The following is a 19,661-nucleotide window of genomic DNA, read 5'->3' as shown; positions in this document are numbered from 1 at the left end:
GCGAAAGGTATCGTGACTGTGCTCCCAGTTCTTATCTAATATTTGTCTTAGTGTGAATATTTGGTCGATTGTCGATTTACCTTTTCTGAACCCTACTTGTGCTGTGTCTAATATTTCCTCAATGTGTGGGTTGAGCCTGACAACCTGCAGTTATGTCCAGGGCCATTTGTGGCAAAATCTGGGGAAACTACTTCGCCGTTCACCTCGAAACTAATATGAGCAGCTCCTTCCCTCCCCCCTCCCCCCTCCCCCCCCCCCCACCCCCCCCTCCTCCACCACTGCTCTTGCCACTACATACCGTCAGTTGCATAGCCACCATCAGAAGAAATACTCTATCTGCAGTAGATTCTCCTGTCGAGAAATTTGTTATGAATTCTTAAATTTCTTCTAATACCTTTGATTTCTGTATTACTTACGATACCTCGAGGTAGCTCAAGGGTGAGCATGTGAGTGGAAGTAAAAGGGGGAAGGAAAGTAACAGCAGTCGAACTTGTTTGCTCACTTGCTGTAGAAGCACGTGCCCTCTCATTTGGATGACAGTAGACTTCCTGTTCACCGTCACTTTCATATGGATGGTTTATCTCCTTCCTCCTGCAGGTACTTAACACAAAACAAGCCGTATTTCTGACGTGTTTATTGTTGCTTTTAACGGTGAGAAAGGGCTGTGGTGATCGAGGACAGTTATTCTAAACCTTCTTAGCTCTCTGACCCCAAAATAGTAAATATACAATAAAATATAAATATAATAATATAAATAAAATTAACATTTCTTGAATCCCACCCGCAAGCCTTTTACTTTTCTTATACATGTAAAAAATTATTTAATAATCACGCTGCACTACTTTTATACATTAAGAAAATACCGACGGCATAAAAAATGTAATACGACGGTCCCTATTCTTTTATGTTGCTGTATTTATAGCGACATATATGAACATGCACGTATGACATGTACAGTCATGACCAATTTGCAAGTTCCAATTTGATGTGTTCCTGCCCTTTGTAATCTCGTCTCTTTCTATAATACTCGCTGTAAGTGCATGTCTGAACAGGCATATGGATGCGTTTGAACAACTCGGGTTGTCACCAGTATAAAAGAGGTGCTTGCGGTTGCACACTTCAGTTAAGTTTCGAATGCGAAGAATTTGTCTGGTGCTCTTATTTTAGTGTGTTATCAACCGTGAAACTGGATTACTTTTTTCTTAATGAATAAATCTGTGAAAACTGAAGTGAGTCATGTACATCTAGTGAATCAGTCGGTAAAAAAGACCAAGTTGTACAATGACAATTATTTAAATTACTGATTTACCTCACATCAAAATTAGTTCGACACTTAGAATCTAAACCTTGGAATTTTTCGAAAGAAAATTACATACCTAGAGAAATCAACAACCTTCTGTTTGTCTAAGTCAAGCCGTACAAATAAAGATATAGGTGAAGTGTCTTATTTCTCAGCATTAAGAGTAGCTAAGACGTCCAAACTTCACTCAGTCCCCGAAAAAAATCATATTGGCTTCTGCAGTTGGTATGGTTAGCGTCGTAATAGGAGTGGAAGCAATTAAAAAAAGTAATATATCGCTTTCTGACCACACAATATCAAGGTCAATCGATGACATCGCGGATGAAATTCGCGATTAGATAATTCAGCACATGAGTTGGAGTGAATTTTTTTTAGTATACATTCTGATGAATCAAGTTAACAAACAAGTGTCAGTTCTTACGTTTTGTGAGGAGTTAATATTACGTGATGGGTACACATCGGTCAAAGAAAATATGTTGTAGGCCGTCCGTGTGGCCGAGCGGTTCTAGGCGCTTCAGTCTGGAACCGCGCGACTGCTACGGTCGCAGGTTCGAATCCTTCCTCGGGAATGGATGTGTGTGATGTCCTTAGGCTAGTTAGGATTCAGTAGTTTTAAGTTCTAGGGGACTGATGACCTCAGATTCTAAGTCCCATAGTGCTCAGAGCCATTTTGAACCAATATGTTGTATAGCAAAACAACACCGGTCCTTGCAACAAAACAGTGTCTTGGTGTTTTCTATAAACGCACTAGAAAGTATACCAATGTAGATTGGACTAAAATGTATTGCACTGGTCAATGATAGTGCGAAGGCGATAACAGGAAAGAATAGAGGATTAATGAAAATGTTAAAAGGCCATTTTATACCAAGGACGAAATGAATGCTTCATTGGTATGCTATTGCCACAAAAAACCTGCAGTAAAGTCTCAATCACATTGATTATGAAATAGCTAAAATTGTTAATTTTATTAAAAGCCGACAGTTGCTAGTTCTTGCGATGAAATGGGCGAAAATTAAAAAAAAAAACCTCTCCTTTTCCGTATAGAAGTTAGATGGTTATCGCGAGAGAAAGTGTTATCCCAGGTACTGGAATTACGAGATGATTTAATAATATTTTCCACGATAAACAAATTCCATTATCATTGCTTTTATAGAATAATGGTGTAAGTGGTTTGCTTCCTGAGTTGAAGCATTCTCGCACCTAAAGACCTGAATGTGAATTTACTAGGACGTAATGAAAACATTTTATTAATGATAGAAAAAGTGCATGCTTGCATTAAGAAGGTAAATATTTGGATTATGTCAAATCTGAGTATGTTCTCTCTCGCTTAGGATTACTGAGAAAAATTCGAATGAACAAGTCGCTAATATTCACCACAATTTGGATTACACGAAGATACACTTGCGTGAGCTAAAAACTCAGTTGACGTATTTACCGGAAGATAAAAATGGTTTCTCGAAGAGATGGGTACTGAATCCGTTAAGTGATAACGTTGCCGCCGCTGCAAAGTTACCAGTTGAGATTCAGAACCAGGTCACCGAAATGACTGCCGACATGACGGTGCAAATGGAATTTACATGTGAAGATTGAAATACGTTTTAGCTTGGTCATCGGAATGAATGTGCAAATTTAGTCACAGAAGCACTGAAACCGCCAGGTTAGCCGAGAGCGTTATTGCTCTGCTTCCTGGACTCGGGAAGGCGCGCCAGCCCCATAGCGAATCCGCCCAACGGCTTAACGACGGAGGCCTGTGTACCGGCCAGCCTGGATGTGGTTTTTAGGCGGTTTTCCACATCCCACTAGGTGAATACCAGGCTGGTCCCCACGTTCCGCCACAGTTACAGGGCTCGCAGACATCTGAACACATTCGCACTTTTCCATGGGTTACACTAGACACAGACAGTTGGGGTACACTAATTCTGTCGCGGGGGATACGGGGTGGCGGGAGGAAAGGCATCCGGCCAGCCCTTAAATTAACCTTGCTAATTACGATTAACCATACCGACCCTGCGTCATTGTGGGAACAAGGCACAAGTAAAAGAAAGTCACAGAAGCACTGAAAATATACTAAGGTGACGAAAGTCATGGGACCTGCGATACACATTGCTGGAGCTGTCATTTGTACTCGCGTGATTCATGTAAAAAGGTTTCCGACATGATTATGGCCCCCGACAGGAACTAAAGTACTTTGAGAACGGAGTGGTACTTGGAGCTAGAAATGTGGGACATTCTGTTACGGACATCGTTAGGGAATTCAATATTCCAATACCCGCTGTGTCAAGATGGCGCTAAGAATACCAAATTTCAGGCATTTCCTCATCACAGTCAACGCAGTTGTCGGCGAACTTCTACATCTACATCTACATCTACATCTACATCTACATCTACATCTACATCCATACTCCGCAAGCCACCTGACGGTGTGTGGCGGAGGGTACCTTGAGTACCTCTATCAGTTCTCCCTTCTATTCCTTTGTTCGTGGAAAGAAGGATTGTCGATATGCCTCTGTGTGGGCTCTAATCTCTCTGATTTTATACTCATGGTCTCTTCACGAGATATACGTAGGAGGGAGCAATATACCGCTTGACTCTTCGGTGAAGGTATGTTCTCGAAACAGTTGGTAGCCCTGCGCCTGCTATACGGACGTTTGAGTCACAGCTCCCGTACAAGATAAGTAATTTTAGTAGTAATAAACTGTTTATAACACTTTAAACTAATTTATTACGTTAATTATAGTGCTCTTCAAGCGTACCATTAAAAATTTTTGTCTTACTCGCGTATTTTCACAGTAATCACGCAAAGTTCGTTTTGTTTACATACCGCGGCCAGGCCGAACTTTTGAGCTTTCAGATTAAACTTCATACCGCAATTTTAAGTGCATTTACTGATAGTTTAGTGTGCCAAATACGTTTGCTACCCCTTTATATCTGTAGAGTATCGTCATCTCTTAAGTAATTTCCAGTAAGAAACTTCTGAACCATTGTTTACATTGTCGCGAGTAGGCCTAATTTTTTGTACACGTATTTTCATTGTTTTCCGGTAACTTAATTGTCTTTCTGTCACTGAAATCGATTTGTACCATGAGTGTAAAGTGCCTGACGTGCCGTAGAATTGTTAGCTCCGGGGTCTGGTGTGATGGATGTAGTAACTTTTTTCATTGGGGAAATTGTAGTGGCGTGTCAATTGGGAAAATGAGCGAGACTCATCAGTGGTTCTGTAGACTATGCAGTAGAGATAGAATGATTGTGGAACAGGAGGGGAAAATTGCTGCCCTTCAGGCTGAGTTAGATGAGGCTAGACGAGAACTGTGCAGGTTAAGGGGGGAGGAGGGTAAACAGGGGTGGGAAGTGGCAACAGGCATAAGGAACAGGCTAAGAAATTCTCCTGACAGCTTCGTTATATATGTACAAAATAGGTTTGACCTGTTGCCTCAGTCGGAAACTGATGAGCCTGTCACAGAAGTAGATGTAGACAGGGCTCAACAAGCTTTCAGCAGCAAATTGAATAAGAAGGTAGGGAAGTGTGCAAAGAGAAAGAAAGTCTTGTTGCTAGGTAGTTCGCATGCTAGGGGTGTGGACCAACTTCTGCAGGATGAATTAGGGTAAGAATACCAGGTCACAAGTTTTTTCAAACCTAGTGCTGGACTGGGGCAGGTTACAGAGGATTTAGGTTCACTATGCAGAGGCTTTACTAAGGAAGATACCGTGGTTATTGTGTGTGGGCCGGGCAACAGTATTGACAGAGATCTGTGGTATAGCATAGAGTGTGACCTGGCAAATATTGCATCGGCATCGAGTCATACCAGTGTTGGGTTTGTGTCGGTTCTGGAGCGCCACGACTGGCCTCATTTGAGCTCTTCTGTCAGGAGAGTTAATTTGGAGTTGGAAGGGCTACTTGGATCTGATGCAGGGTCACACATTGGTGTGGTTCCTGTTGATTCACTCTGTAGGTGGGACTATACTAGACATGGCCTACACCTCAACAAGAAGGGGAAGGGTAAACTGGCTGGGCTGATAGCAGGAAATTTAAAGGGGGGAGGAACTACATCTCTTGGTGGCAACTCTTTTTTAGTGTAAGATCAGTGTCCAGTGGGAAACTCAGCCTGGCAAGTACTAAAGATGTTAAAAAAGTTCAAGATACTCACAAAAGTAAAATGAAAAATGTTAGTATATGTCATCAAAATATTGAAGGATTGAAGAATAAAACTGATGAGCTTCTGCTTTGTTTAGAAGATATAGAAACTCAGAATGTAATAGATGTACTACGCCTGTCTGAGCATCACATTGTCACTGATATGCAAAAGGTTAGCATCAATGGGTACAAATTAGCTGCACATGTAAGTAGAGATAATATGATGAGAGGAGGAGTTGTCATATATGTCAAAAGCTTCCATAGCGCAAAACTTTTAGAAACTAAAAAATTTTGTGTAGAGCAACATATGGAAGCATGTGCCACTGAACTAAAACTAAATGATGGCACTTTCATAATTGTAACAGTGTATAGGTCCCCCTCAGGGAATTTCCAGCTATTTCTAGAAAACTTGGATGCTTTGTTGTGCTATCTGTCAGACAGAGGGAAGCAAATTATCAGTTGTGGGGAGTGTAATAGGAAGAATGACCTTGTAGTATTACTCAGTTCTTTCAATTTGAGCTCCGTCATTGATTTTCCTACTCGGATAACAAAGAACAGCAGGACATTGATAGATAACTTTTTTATAGACCAAGATAAGTTTAAGGACATAAATGCTTATCCTGTTGAGAATAGTCTTTCAGATCATGGTGCACAGCTAGTTACAGTACATGGCATAGCTCCACGCAGTATATCAAATCAGAATTTCAAGGCAGTATGTTCAATTAACAATATAAATACTGCAAACTTTAGGGAAAGCCTAAAGGAGCTAGACTGGGATGAAGTGTATATGGAACCCGATGCAAACTTGAAATATAACTTATTTCACGATACATTTTTAAGGGTATTTGAAAATTGTTTTCCCAAGAAAACAGTGAAACATAATTCCAAGAAAACATATAAAAAACCTTGGCTAACTAAAGGAATAAGAATATCTTGCAACCGTAAAAGAGAACTGTATCTAGCAGTAAGAGGGAGTACTGACCCCGAAATTGTTCAATATCATAAAAACTATTGTGCAGTAGTAAGAAAAGTTATTGAAAAGTACAGAAGCATGTGTATCATGTCTGAGATCAGTAACTCTGATAATAAAATTAAAGCAATTTGGAATATTATTGAAAGGGAAACAGGGCAACCAAGAGCACAGGAAGACTTTAGTGCCATAAAACTGAATGACAAGTGTACTAACAAACAATCTGAAACTGGAAATATTTTCAATAATCATTTTTTAAATGTTGTGGAGAAAGTGGGATCTAGATCTTCACTAAAAGAGGCAAGGCTTCTAATAGAAGAGGCCATACCTGTGCAGTTTTAAACAACTGTATTTCCACGAAACTCTCCCTCTGAAATCAGTAAGATAATAAACTCACTGAAAAGTAAAAGCTCTTACGGAATTGATGGCATTTCCAGCAAGATACTTAAAGCTTGTTCCCCACAGATAAGTAGGATTTTCAGCCACGTATGTAATACCTCTTTGGAGCAGGGTGTTTTCCCCGACAGACTGAAATATGCCATTGTAAAACCATTGCATAAAAAGGGGGATATGTCAGATGTCAACAACTATCTCTCTTCTGACAGCTCTATCAAAACTTTTTGAGAAAGTAATGTATTCAAGAGTAGCCTCCCATATATGTAAAAATAAAGTACTAACAAAATGTCAGTTTGATTTTCAGAAAGGCTTTTCAACAGAAAATGCTATATATGCTTTCACTGATCAAATATTAAATGCTCTGAATAACCGGACATCACCCATTGGTATTTTTTGTGATCTCTCAAAGGCATTTGACTGTGTAAATCATGGAATTCTTTTAGATAAGCTAAATCATTATGGTTTGAGGGGGGCAGTGCACAAATAGTTTAATTCATACTTAACTGGAAGAATGCAGAAAGTTGAAATAAGTGGTTCATGTAATGTTAATACAACAGCTGATTCCTCAAACTGGGGGGCTATCAAGTACGGGGTCCCACAGGGTTTGGTCTTAGGTCCTTTACTGTTCTTGATATACATTAATGACTTACCATTCCATATTGATGAAGATGCAAAGTTAGTTCTTTCTGGTGATGATACAAGTATAGTAAAAACATCCAAAAACCAAGAACTAAGTGATGTAATTGTAAATGATGTTTTTCACAAAATTGTTAAGTGGTCGTCAGCAAACGGACTCTCTTTAAATTTTGATAAAAACCAGTATATACAGTTCCGTACAGTAAATGGCACAACTCCAGTATTAAATATAGACTTTGAACAGAAGTCTGTAGCTAAGGTAGAATTTTCAAAATTTTTAGGTGTGTCCATTGATGAGAGGTTAAACTGGAAGCAACACACTGATGGTCTGCTGCACGTCTGAGTTCGGCTACGTATGCTATTAGGGTTATTGCAAATTTTGGTGATAAGAATCTCAGTAAATTAGCTTACTATGCCTACTTTCAGTCACTGCTTTCATATGGTATCATATTCTGGGGTAATTCATCGTTGAGTAGAAAAGTATTCATTGCTCAAAAACGTGTAATCAGAATAATTGCTGGAGCCCACCCACGGTCATCCTGCAGACATCTATTTAAGGATCTAGGGATCCTCACAGTAACCTCATAGTATATGATCTTCACTATGCAGGGTTAAATCTGACTTTGGCACAGAAGGGGGTAAATTATGCTGCCACAAAAGTCTTTGATCACCTACCAAACAGCATCAAAAGCCTGACAGATAGTCCACCAACATTTAAAAATAAATTAAAATAATTTCTAGATGACAACTCCTTCTACTCATTGGCTGAATTTTTAGATATAAATTAAGGGAGGAAAAAAAACTAACTTAAGCATTAGTGTCATGCAACATTTTGTGTAATGTAATATCTTGTACAGACATCTTTCATTAACCTGACACGTTCCCCCTCATTATGAAGTGTCGTATTCGTGATCTATGGAACAAGTATTAATCTAATCTAATCTTTAACAAAAGCCCGTACCGAGCTACTGCGCGTCTCTCCTGCAGAGTCCGCACTGGAGTTTATCTATCACCTCCGTAACTATTTCGCGATTACTAAATGATCCTGTAACGAAGTGCGCTGCTCTCCGTTGGATATTCTCTATCTCTTCTAGCAACCCTATCTGGTACGGATCCCACACTGCTGAGTAGTGGGCGAACAAGCGTACTGTAATCTACTTCCTTTGTTTTCGGATTGCATTGCCTTAGGATTCTTCCAATGAATCTCAGTCTGGCATCTGCTTTACCGACGATCAACTTTATATGATCATTCCATTTTAAATCACTTCTAATGCTTACTCCCAGATAATTTATGGAATTAACTGCTTCCAGTTGCTGACCTGCTTTATTGTAGCTAAATGCCAAAGGATCTTCGTTTCTATGTATTCCCAGCACATTACACTTGTCTAGATTGAGATTCAATTGCCATTCCCATGCGTCAATTCGTTGCAGATCCTCCTGCATTTCAGTACAATTTTCCATTGTTACAAGCTCTTGATAGACCACAGCATCATCTGCAAAAAGACTCAGTGAACTTCCGATGTCATCCACAAGGTCATTTATGTATATTGTGAATAGGAACGGTCCTAGACACTCCCCTGCTGCACACCTGAAATCACTCTTACTTCGGAAGACTTCTCTCCATTGAGAATGACATGCATCGTTCTGTTATCTAGGAACTGTTCAATCCAATCACACAATTGCTATGATAGTCCATATGCTCTTATTTTGTTCATTAAACGACTATGGGGAACTGTATCGAACGCCTTGCGGACGTCAAGAAACAAAGCATCTACCTGTGAACCGGTGTCTATGGCCCTCTGAGTCTCGTGGACGAATAGAGCGAGCTGGGTTTCACACGACCGTCTTTTTCGAAACCCATGCTGATTCCTACAGAGTAGATTTCTAGTCTCCAGAAAGGTCATTATACTCTAACATAATACGTGTTCCAAAATTCTGGCCGGCCGCGGTGGCCGCGCGGTTCTAGGCGCCTCAGTCCGGAACTGCGCGACTGCTACGGTCGCAGTTTCGAATCCTGCCTCGGGCATGGATGTGTGTGATGTCCTTAGGTTAGTTAGGTTTAAGTAGTTCTAAGTTCTAGGGGACTGATGACCTCAGATGTTAAGTCCCATAGTGCTCAGAGCCATTTGAACCATTTTGATCCAAAATTCTACAACTGATCGACGTTAGAGATATAAGTCTATAGTTCTGCACATCTGTTCGACGTCCCTTCTTGAAAACGGGGATGACCTGTTGTGCCCTTTTCCAATCCTTTGGAACGGTACGCTCTTCTATAGACCTTCGGTACACCGCTGCAAGAAGGGGGGCAAGTTCTTTCGCGTACTCTGTGTAAAATCGAACTGGTATCCCATCAGGTCCAGTGGCCTCTCCTGAGCGATTTTGATGGTTTCTCTATCCCTCTGTCGTCTATTTTGATATCTACCATTTTTTCATCTGTGCGACATTCTAGAGAAGGAACTACAGTGCAGTCTTCCTCTGTGAAACAGCTTTAGAAAAAGGCATTTACTATTTCGGCCTTTAGTATGTCATCCTCTGTTTCAGTACCATTTTGGTCACAGAGTGTCTGCACATTTTGTTTTGATCCACCTTCAGTTAACGACCGGGAGCAGCGGCGTTTGCGTAGAGTTGTCAGTGCGAACAAATGAGGGACACTGCGTTAAATAACCGCAGAAATCAATGTGGAACGCAAGAGGAACGTATCCGTTAGCACAATGTGGCTGAAATTGGCGTTTATGGGCTACGGCAGCAGAAGACCGACGTGAGTGCTTTTGCTAATAGCCTGACATCGCGTTCAGAGCCTCTCCAGCTCCGTGACCGTACCTATTAGACCTTAGACGACTGGAAAACCCCGGTCTGACCGGATGAGTGGCGATTTCAGCTGGTAAGACCTCATGCTAGGGTTCGAGCGTGGAGCACAGAAGCCATGGATCCAAACTGTCAATAGGACACTGTGAGAGCTGATGGTGACTCCATAAGGACGTGGGCTTTCCTGACATGGAATGGAGTGGGTTCTCTAAACCACCTGAACCAATCGTTGACGGGAAATGGTTATCTTCGGTTACTCGGAGACCATTTGCAACTATTCGTGAACTTCATGATCCGACACAACGACGGAATTTTTCATGGATGGCAACGTGCCATGCCACGTTTGTTCTCTGGACATTTCGAGGGAATGATTTAGCAACCCAGAGCGCCCGACATGAGACGTAATCGACAGCTCAGTTACCGTACAAAATCCTGCACCAGCAACACTTTTGGAATTGTGGTCAACTACAGAGACAGCATGGCTCAATATTTCTGCAGTCAACTTCCAAGACTTGTTGAGTCCATGCCATGTCGAGCTGATGTATTACGGTGAGCAAAAGGAGGTTCGACACGATATTGGGAGGTGTATTAATCCCTGTACAAAGTGTTTTTTGTTTATAGTTCCTTTAAAAACTAAAAACAGGGACCTTCCTTTATCACTTGAAAAAAATTTGCTTCTGTGTGTTTACAATTTAAACACACGTATGGAGAAACTTTTAAATGAGAAATAAACGCAACGATCGCATTAATTTACTTTCTTTACATGTGTGCGTATCGCAGGTAAAACGTTTATAGTAATTTTTTCTCGTATATTTATTTCTCTATTGTCTGGGCTATTTTGAAAGCTCCCCTTTTACACTACTGGCCATTAAAATTGCTACACCAAGAAGAAATGCAGATGATAAACGCGTATTCATTGGACAAATATATTATACTAGAACTGACATGTGATTACATTTTCACGCAATTTGGGTGCATAGATCCTGAGACATCAGTACTCAGAACAACCACCTCTGGCCCTAATAACGGCCTTGATACGCCTGGCCATTGAGTCAAACAGAGTTTGGATGGCGTGTACAGGTACAGCTGCCCATGCAGCTTCAACACGATACCACAGTTCATCAAGAGTAGTGACTGGCGTATTGTGACGAGCCAGTTGCTCGGCTACCATTGACCAGACCTTTTCCGTTGGTGAGAGATCTGGAGAATGTTGTAGCCATGGCACCAGTCGAACAATTTATGTATCCAGAAAGGCCCGTACAGGACCAGCAACATGCGAGCGTGCATTATCCTGCTGAAATGTAGGGTTTCGCAGGGATCGAATGAAGGGTAGAGCCACATCTGAATTGTAACGTCCACTGTTCAAAGTCCCCTCAATGCGAACAAGAGGTGACCGAGACGTGTAACCAATGGCCCCCCATACCATCACGCCTGGTGATACGCCAGTATGGCGATGACAAATACACGCATCCAATGTGCGTTCACCGCGAATTTGCTAAAGACGGATGCGAGCATCATGATGCTGTAAACGGAACCTGTATTAATCCGAAAAAATGACGTTTTGCCATTCGTGCACCCAGGTTCGTCGTTGAGTACACAATCGCAGGCGCTCCTGTTTGTTATGCAGCGACAAGAGTAACCGCAGCCATGGTCTCCGACCAGGAGACACTTACATAATTAGCTTGAAAGAATGGAGACTCTCTCTTAGGAAGGCATCAAGCGAATTATTATTTGCTGTTTTAAATAGATGTATTTTGAGTTTGCTTTTAGTGGTTTTGGTTGATATGATTTTGAGCCTCGCTATAATGACCATGTGCCCACTAATCCCTGTATCCGTCATGAAGCTCTCTATTATATCATGATTATTTGTGGCTAAGAGGTCAAGTGTGTTTTCGCAACCATTTACAATTCGTTTGGGCTCATGAACTAACTGTTCAAAGCAATTCTCAACGAAAGCATTCAGTAGATTGAAGTCTCCACCAATTATAACTGTATGAGTAGGGTACTTATTTGTAATGAGATTCAAGTTTTCTTTGAAGCGCTCAGCTATTATATCATCTGAGCCGGGGGATCGGTAGAAGGAGCCAATTATTATTTTGGTACAGCTGTTGAGTATAACCTCTACCCATAGTAATTCGCAGGAACTATCTATTTCAACTTGACTACATGATAAACTACTACCAACAGACACAGACACGCCACCACGTACTTTATTTAATCTATCCTATCCCTAACACGGCGTGCGCCTATGTAAAAAAATTCGTCAGAATTTATCTCCGGCTTTAGCCACCTTTCTGTTCCTAAAACAATTTCAGATTCAGTGTTTCTATCAGGGTTTGAAGCTCTGATACTTTTCCAACACAACTGCGACAATTTACAACCACAATACCGACTGTTGCTTGGTCTGTTCTTTACCCTGCACCCTTTGAGACTGGAGCCTTTTTGATCTTTCCCAAGACTGTGTAACCTAAAAAACCGCCCAGTCCGCGCCACACAGCCCCCGCTACCCGTGTAGCCGCCTCCTGTGCGTAGTGGACACCTGACCTATTTAGCGGAACCCGAAACCCCACCACCCTATGGCGCAAGTCGAGGAATCTGCAGCCAACACGGTCGCAGAACCGTCCGAGCCTCTGATCCTCCACTCGGCGCTGTACCGAAGGTCCTTGCCGCGCGGGATAAGCCGAGCGGTCTGAGGCGCTGCAGTCATAGACTGTGCTGCTGATCCCGGCGGAGGTTCGAGTCCTCCCACGGGCATGTGTGTGTGTGTTGGTCCTTAGGATAATTTAGGTTAAGTAGTGTGTAAGCTTAGGGACTGATGACCTTAGCAGTTAAGTCCCATAAGATTTCACACACATTTCAACATGTTTAATGAGCCAAAGGTGCGCAATCGGTCCTGTCGACGATGCTGCAGATGGTGAGCTCTCCCTTCATCTCTCTAGCAGGACAGGCAGTCTTCACTAACTCCGCCGGAAACCAGAGAGAAGCTTTTCCGCTCCATAGCGAGACACATCATTAGTACCGACATGAGCCACCACCTGTAGTTGGCTGCACTCTGTACCCTTCATGTCATCCGATAGGACCCTTTCCACATCGTGGATAACTCTGCCTGGTACGCACACGGAGTGCACATTAGCTCTCTTCCTGTCCTTAGCTGCCATGTCTCCATCACCCGCCTACCATTGGAGCTCCCAATGACAAGCAATCCCACCCTCTGCGCTTGTCCGAATCTCACAGGAAGACCGGCCACTGCCGCAACAGACGAGACCGCCCTTGCTGGCTCAGAAGTACTTTCGACACTGGGAAGCACGCCAAACCAGTTACCGAGGCGTAAGGGTGCAGCCTTGCGGCCAGCAACAACTTTCCTGGCCTTCCGCCCAGAGATTCGTGACCCCGCCACCGTTCTCCAATCACCGCCAGGCATGTGTCGACCAGTGGGGACGTGAGAATCCGAGGGCGCTGTGGCATCAAAGATCCCAGGCGATGCTACAGGTTCCAGAGGCGCCGAAGCGCTCGCCTCGGGTGTCCCAATGTCACCGCGACCCAGGGCAGCAGCCTGGAGCCTGCCGACCACGGCCAACTCACCTTCCAGCTGTTTACGGACGGCGGCCAATTTCCCAAGAATCCGTACACAACAGGCGCAGTCCCTGTTCATCCCTAGCATTTTTTTCCTCTCTTTTGTCTCACAAAACGTTCAAAACAAACAGATGACTGATGATTACGCGAATGTACGCTATACGGGTATTAAAACGTGCTGCTACAACTCCCAAATATCATAATACGCCCGAAATTTGTGAATTAAACTATGCAAGTTCCCAAACACACGCCAACAAATTAATAATTAGACTATGAAACAAATAAGTGAGCTAAGAGTACGACTTACTGCTAGATGCTACTTATCGAACGGCGGCAGGGAGCTCACTTCGGCCGAGATTATGTATACAAACACACACACACACACACACACACACACACACACACACACACATATATATATATATATATATATATATATATATATATATATATATATATACACTCCTGGAAATTGAAATAAGAACACCGTGAATTCATTGTCCCAGGAAGGGGAAACTTTATTGACACATTCCTGGGGTCAGATACATCACATGATCACACTGACAGAACCACAGGCACATAGACACAGGCAACAGAGCATGCACAATGTCGGCACTAGTACAGTGTAGATCCACCTTTCGCAGCAATGAAGGCTGCTATTCTCCCATGGAGACGATCGTAGAGATGCTGGATGTAGTCCTGTGGAACGGCTTGCCATGCCATTTCCACCTGGCGCCTCAGTTGGACCAGCGTTCGTGCTGGACGTGCAGACCGCGTGAGACGACGCTTCATCCAGTCCCAAAAATGCTCAATGGGGGACAGATACGGAGATCTTGGTGGCCAGGGTAGTTGACTGACACCTTCTAGAGCACGTTGGGTGGCACGGGATACATGCGGACGTGCATTGTCCTGTTGGAACAGCAAGTTCCCTTGCCGGTCTAGGAATGGTAGAACGATGGGTTCGATGACGGTTTGGATGTACCGTGCACTATTCAGTGTCCCCTCGACGATCACCAGAGGTGTACGGCCAGTGTAGGAGATCGCTCCCCACACCATGATGCCGGGTGTTGGTCCTGTGTGCCTCGGTCGTATGCAGTCCTGATCGTGGCGCTCACCTGCACGGCGCCAAACACGCATACGACCATCATTGGCACCAAGGCAGAAGCGACTCTCATCGCTGAAGACGACACGTCTCCATTCGTCCCTCCATTCACGCCTGTCGCGACACCACTGGAGGCGGGCTGCACGATTTGGAGCGTGAGCGGAAGACGGCCTAACGGTGTGCGGGACCGTAGCCCAGCTTCATGGAGACGGTTGCGAATGGTCCTCGCCGATACCCCAGGAGCAACAGTGTCCCTAATTTGCTGGGAAGTGGCGGTGCGGTCCCCTACGGCACTGCGTAGGATCCTACGGTCTTGGCGTGCATCCGTGCGTCGCTGCGGTCCGGTCCCAGGTCGACGGGCACGTGCACCTTCCGCCGACCACTGGCGACAACATCGATGTACTGTGGAGACCTCACGCCCCACGTGTTGAGCAATTCGGCGATACGTCCACCCGGCCTCCCGCATGCCCTCTATACGCCCTCGCTCAAAGTCCGTCAACTGCACATACGGTTCACGTCAACGCTGTCGCGGCATGCTACCAGTGTTAAAGACTGCGATGGAGCTCCGTATGCCACGGCAAACTGGCTGACACTGACGGCGGCGGTGCACAAATGCTGCGCAGTTAGCGCCATTTGACGGCCAACACCGCGGTTCCTGGTGTGTCCGCTGTGCCGTGCGTGTGATCATTGCTTGTACAGTCCTCTCGCAGTGTCCGGAGCAAGTATGGTGGGTCTGACACACCGGTGTCAATGTGTTCTTTTTTCCATTTCCAGGAGTGTATATATATATATATATATATATATATATATATATATATATATATATATATATATATATGTCTTGCTGGATGGAAGAAATTACTGCGTCAAACGAAAAAAACTACAAAGAACGAAACTTGTCTAGCTTGAAGGGAGACCAGATGGCGCTATAGCAGGCCCGCTAGATGGCGCTGCCATAGGTCAAACGGATATCAACTGTGTTTTTTAAAATAGGAACCACCATTTTTTATTACATATTCGTGTAGTACGTACAGAAATGTGAGTGTTTTAGTTGGACCACTTTTTTCGCGTTGTGATAGATGGCACTGTAATAGTCACAAACATATGGCTCATAATTTTAGACGAACAGTTAGTAACAGGTAGCTTTCTTAAATTAAAATACAGGCTGTAGGTACGTTTGAACATTTTATCTCGGTTGTTCCAAAGTGATACACTATCTTTGTGAACTTATCGTTTCTGAGAACGCATGCTGTTACAGCGTGATTACCTGTAAATACCACATTCATGCAATAAATGCTCAAAATGATGTACGTCAACCTCAATACATTTGGCAATACGTGTAACGACATTCCTCACAACAGCGAGTTGTTCGCCTTCCGTAATGTTCGCACATGCATTGACAACGCGCTGACGCATGTTGTCAGCCGTTGTCGTCGGATCACGATAGCAAATATCCTTCAACTTTCCCCACAGAAACAAATCCGGGGACGTGCGGGCCATGGTATGGTGCTTCGACGACCAATTCACCTGTCATGAAATATGCTATTCAATACTGCTCCAACCGTACGCGAGGTATGTGCCGGACATCCATCATGTTGGAAGTACATAACCATTCTGTCATGCAGTGAAACATCTTGTAGTAACTTCGGTAGAACATTACGTAAGAAATCAGCATACATTGCACCATTTAGATTGCCATCGATAAAATGTGGGCCAAGTATCCTTCTTCCCATAATGCCGCACCATACATTAACCCGCCACGGTCGCTGATCTTCCACTTGTCGCAGCCATCGTGGATTTTCCGTTGCCCAGTAGCGCATATTATGCCCGTTTATGTTACCGCTGTTGATGAACGACGGTTCGTCACTAAATAGAACGCGTGCAAAAAATCTGTCATCGTCCGTAATTTCTCTTGTGCCCAGTGGCAAAAGTCGCCGCCATGCAATTCCTTGTTCATTAGAAATATGGTACAGATGCAATCGATGTTGATGTAACACTCTCAACGCAGACGTTTTTGAGATTCCGGAATCTCGTGCAATTTGTCTGTTACTGATGTGCTGATCAGCCGCGACAGCAGCTGAAATACCTACTTGGTTATCATTATTTGTTGCAGGCCGTGGTTGACGTTTCACATGTGGCTGAACACTTCCTGTTTCCTTAAATAACGTAACTATCCGGAGAAAGGTCCGGACACTTGGATAATGTCGTCCAGGATACCGAGCAGCATATCTATAGCACACGCCCGTTGGGCATTTTGATCACAATAGCCATACATCAACACGATATCGACCTTTTCCGCTATGATGTATCACGAAGCAAATACCGACCGCACTGGCGGTACTTATACGTTTGTGACTATTACAGTGCCATCTGTCACAAAGCGAAAAAAGTGGTCCGAGTAATTCATATTTCTTTAGGTATTACGCGAATGTGTAATAAAAAATGGGGGTTCCTATTTTTAAAAAAACGCGGTAGAAGAATTGTGACATGAGGTGTTAACCCTGGATAGCTAATGCCCTTTAGTTTGCATACAGAAAGTCTTTTACAAATTTGTATCGGCCCTGAAAACAGTCTTTTTGTAGCTAGGTTATTGTTTACTTAAAGCAGGTTCTCGAACTGGCGGCCCTCTGACGCGGTGAAACGTCCCCTTAGGAAAATTATACACGACTGTGCTTAAACTGACACACAATATCTTTAGCGCAACGCAATCTGACTTCCAAAAATCCCTACGAAAGAATGGCCCTGACTAGCATTAACCTATACGTTTCACAAATCACTTACCTCACAAAAATCTTCGTTACTCGAACTACTGCAATACAGCGAGCGTCACTACTGCCAATTAAATAAAAGATTCAAACTTCTGAAGGCACTAACTACTGATAGGCACATTTAGCAAATGAAAGATTTTAATAGAGAACAAACAATGTATTTACCCTAATAGTCATAATATATATATATATATATATATATATATATATATATATATATATGAGTTCATGACATCAATTCTTACAAATTTGAAAACTCCGCCATCTCTCTCCCCACGTCCACCACTGCTGGCGGCTCACCTCCAACTGCGCAACGCTACGCGCTGTTAGCATCCAGCTGCCGCTACCCAACACTACAATGGCAGAGAACAATGCAAACTAAACACAGACTGCGCACAGCACAGCCAGTGATTTCTCATACCGAGCGCTAAGCGGCGTTACCAATAAGAAAACCTAAACAGCCTACTTACAGCGGCACAAGCTTGGTAACGTAGAACGGTGTTTTGTCGAACTCTTTCAAAGATTCCTGGTATTGGCGGAACGTTGAAAGCGATCCGTTAATTTCTCTTCGTTGCGAGCGCTGCCCGTCAACCCGCGAACGGCAACAGGGCAGTCGGATGGCCATTCGGAGCGCGTGGCGCCAAGTTTCCGTAGTTTAAAAACGGTGCGTTGTCAACCTACACAACATTAATAATTTTGGTTCGCAGTGGCGTCAGCTATCCAGGGTTAAAATCTCGTGGCACAGCTATTCTTCACCATCTCACGTACTGTGTTTTAGTGCGCCAAACTTTCTTGTCCTTGATAGGCTGGTTGGTTCAGGGAGGGGGACCAAGCAGCGAAATCGTCGGTCCGATCGGATTAGGTAAGGATAGGAAGGAAGTCAGCCGTACCCTCTCAAAGGACCCATCCCGGCATTTGCCTGACGAGCACTATAAAATCTTAAGGAGTTTCAGCTTACCGGTCCTTGAGAAGCTTTCTCCCAAGCGTCCAAGCCAGTTGCCCTCACTACTGTGGTGCCACAAGCGGTATCTACTTAGCTGGCGTTGCCGTATCGCTCTACACTGCTCTCTTTTATATCTAATCAGAGGGCTTTGATACTGCGAATACACTTCGTGCCTCTGTATCTCCAGCACAAGACGTCGACGACTGCGTTGAGGCAAACGTGCGGCCCCCGGGTCTGATATTGCCACATTTATTCTTCGACCCCATCCCATTTAGCTCTCAGTACGAAGGAGAATGAAGGCTACGCTTGTTCACATATGGTGCAATATTTACTGAGAGTTCTTTTGATTTACACATCTATAGTGGTGTGCAAGTACATAGACGTGATGTGTTTGGCGCAGACAGTGGGACGAAGAATACTTTGCAGTGCTGCCACTGTGCTGTCCCCCCCCCCCCCACTCTCTCTCTCTCTCTCTCTCTCTCTCTCTCTCTCTCTCTCTCTCTCTCTCTCTGTGTGTGTGTGTGTGTGTGTGTGTGTGTGTGTGTGTGTGTGTTTCACGCCTTATGCTCCAGGTATAGCCTACCCAGCTAACTGGCAACGTGGGGTTGTTCTTATTGGGCCACTGTCTCAGCTTCTGGCTATTCCTACAAATTTATATTATCCGAAAACCGCCGCTATCGCTATCGCTTCTTAACGCGATATACACCAACGGTAAAAAATGTCGGAACATCAGAAAATAAATTAATGTAGATTAATGAAACTGCGGGAATACATTTGTATAGGTGTCATATTCAAGACAAGTTGATGTAAATGCGAGGTAAGCCATTGCAAAAGCGAAATACACTACCGGCAATTAAAATTGCTACACCACGAAGATGAAGTGCTACAGACGCGAAATTTAACCGACAGGAAGAAGATGCTATAATATGCAAATGATTAGCTTTTCAGACAACTCACACAAGGTTGCCGCCGGTGGCGACACCTACAACGAGCTGACATGAGGAAAGTTTCCAGCCCATTTCTCATACACAAACAG

At 43.6% G+C, this 19,661-nt stretch overlaps 1 protein-coding gene across 1 annotated transcript in view; it reads right to left on the bottom strand.

The window, feature by feature from the left end:
• Positions 1-18,695, bottom strand: part of LOC126292265 (luciferin sulfotransferase-like) — a 248,781-nt gene extending 230,086 nt beyond the window's left edge. The window contains exon 1 of the mRNA XM_049986165.1: positions 18,641-18,695. The gene's annotated coding sequence lies outside the window, so the exon portion shown is untranslated. The remainder of the gene's footprint in view (positions 1-18,640) is intronic.
• Between the last annotated feature and the right edge of the window lie 966 nt (positions 18,696-19,661).

Source organism: Schistocerca gregaria, chromosome 9 (genome assembly GCF_023897955.1).
Source record: "Schistocerca gregaria isolate iqSchGreg1 chromosome 9, iqSchGreg1.2, whole genome shotgun sequence".
Lineage (NCBI taxonomy): Eukaryota > Metazoa > Arthropoda > Insecta > Orthoptera > Acrididae > Schistocerca > Schistocerca gregaria.
The sequence above is the reverse complement of the archived record's forward strand: the minus strand, read 5'-3'. Positions and strand labels throughout refer to the sequence as shown.